Source organism: Octopus sinensis, linkage group LG3, assembly GCF_006345805.1.
Source record: "Octopus sinensis linkage group LG3, ASM634580v1, whole genome shotgun sequence".
NCBI lineage: Eukaryota > Metazoa > Mollusca > Cephalopoda > Octopoda > Octopodidae > Octopus > Octopus sinensis.
This window is the reverse complement of record NC_042999.1, coordinates 14,354,674-14,357,173: the sequence shown is the minus strand read 5'-3', so window position 1 is coordinate 14,357,173 and position 2,500 is coordinate 14,354,674. Positions and strand designations below refer to the sequence as shown.

Genomic DNA, 2,500 nt, shown 5'->3' with positions numbered 1-2,500 from the left:
TGTGTTAAATGATAAGGCACAAAAAGAAAATGACTCTTCCCAGACACAACAGTATATACATATATATATATATATATATATATATATATATATATATATATATGTATATACATATATCACCAATATCACTTCTCCATGCTTGCATGGATCAGATAGGCTTCCTTGAGACTGATATTCTATAGTTAGATGCTCTTGCTGCTACTAACCCACACTTGTTTCTAACCACAGCTGGACATGAACAACATTGTATGATAGTAACACTCGTTTACAACTATCACATGAAGCCAAGACAGAGAAACACAAACACACGATTATATAAATATTTTGGGCTTCTTTTAGTTTTTATACTTAGTTAAATCCACTCACAAACATTAGATTGGGTCAGGGGTATATTTGAAATACTTTCCAAAAACACACGGATGGGAAACAAAGTTGTTAACCACACAGGCAAGCCTTCCCTACACACACACACACACACACATATATATATGTATATATATATATATCATCATCATCATCATTGTTTGATGTCCATCTTTCATGCTGGCATGAATTTATATATATTTATATGTAAGGAGAGAGAGATTGTTTGAAGTGGTGTACAAATTTTATATAAGAAAAAGAAGGTAGGACTTTGGATAATTATTTATTTAGTTCACCTCATTTTAGAGATTCATCAAGAATGATATTTTTACAGAAAATTTATGCCTATTATATATATATCAGTGCCGCCTCGACTGGCTTCTGTGCCAGTGGCACATAAAAGGCACCATCCGAATGTGGCCGATGCCAGTGCCGCCTTGGCTGGCTTCCGTGCCGGTGGCATGTTAGAAGCACCAACCAATCGTGGCCGATACCAGACCCCCCTGGCACCTGTGCAGGTGGCACGTAAAAAGCACCCACTACACTCGCGGAGTGGTTGGCGTTAGGAAGGGCATCCAGCTGTAGAAACACTGCCAGATCAGACTGGGCCTGATGCAGCCCTGGCTTCCCAGACCCCGGTCGAACCGTCCAACCCGTGCTAGCGCGGAAAACGGACGTTAAACGATGATGATATATATATATACATATATGTAAGTTTGGACAAATCTGGAGTTGAATTGAGAAGAGAATGTGCTTTTGTTATTTGGAGTCTATATGTGTATGCGTATATATATATATGTGTCTGTAAGTATGTGGTGAATTTTTGGAGGCTTGGTTAGGGGGAGAAAAAAAATAAAGACAGGAAGAAAGAAAAGAAAGAAGGAAGGAGTACACACACACACATATATATATATATATATATATGCATACACAGACAAAGTGCATAAAATATGTATTGTACATATAAGTGTCAATGCATTAATGATCTACAGTTAACAGCTGTGTTAAGTTGATTCTACCTGTGCATTACATTAAGGGAGCACATGCCTGGAGAATATTCCGCCATTTACATGCTGATCCAATGAGAAGGTGATTCAAACAACTGAATCTTCATCACTGAAACTATTGGAGATTCATTTTTTTCACACTTGAGTGTGTGTGTGTGTTGTTTTGGTTGTTGTTGCGGTTTAGGCCAGGTCAACATTGACTGAGGACGTCTATGAACAAAAGCATTCCGGCCTAATCAATTTGTCTTATACATACAGAAATAGATAGATGGATGGATAGATTGAATGATGGATGGATAGATAGACGGAGCGATAAATAGTCAGACTGATAGACAGATAGACAGTAGATGGACAGACAGACAAGCAGGCAGACTTCACCCGTGCCGGTGGCACGTAAAAGCACCATCCGTTCATGTCCGTTGCCAGCCTCGCCTGGCCCCCGTGCCGGTGGCACGTAAAAGCACCATCCGTTCGTGTCCATTGCCAGCCTCGCCTGGCCCCCGTGCCGGTGGCACGTAAAAGCACCATCCGTTCGTGGCCGTTTGCCAGCTCTGTCTGGCACCTGTGCGGGTGGCACGTAAAAAGCACCCACTACACTCACGGAGTGGTTGGCATTAGGAAAGGCATCCAGCCGTAGAAACACTGCCAGATCTGACTGGGCCTGATGAAGCCTTCCGGCTTCACAGACCCCAGTTGAACCGTCCAACCCATGCTAGTATGTTAAACGGACGCTAAATGATGATGATGATGATGATGATATTTTATCAATTTTTCAAAATTTTCCATACACCCATTTTCATTAAAATTTTCTTTCAATTTAGCATTCTGCCTTTTTATAATTCTTCCTTGCCTATCATTTCTCCACGTGCGGTCAACACAACCCCACTATTTATTGATTTACATATATATATATATAAATGAATGATGATAGGTAAAAATGGTAAGATAACAGAAGAAAGAAAGAGACCTCAATATTATGTAAATAGAGGAATTTATCTGTAAATATAATATGTGACAATTATTCGGTAGCCAAGATAAAACTCTGAGTTTCGGATGCCAAGGTGGAAATCCATGAGTGTTTTTCCGATGGCCGGATATAATGAAACTGTCCTATGTATCAAAGATTACAT

The 2,500-nt window shown here is 39.9% G+C and overlaps 1 protein-coding gene across 1 annotated transcript in view; it reads right to left on the bottom strand.

Annotated features, from left to right (window-relative positions):
* LOC115209299 (tumor necrosis factor ligand superfamily member 10) overlaps positions 1–2,500 on the bottom strand; it is a 321,447-nt gene that overhangs the window by 311,872 nt on the left and 7,075 nt on the right. The gene's annotated exons all lie outside the window — the stretch shown is intronic.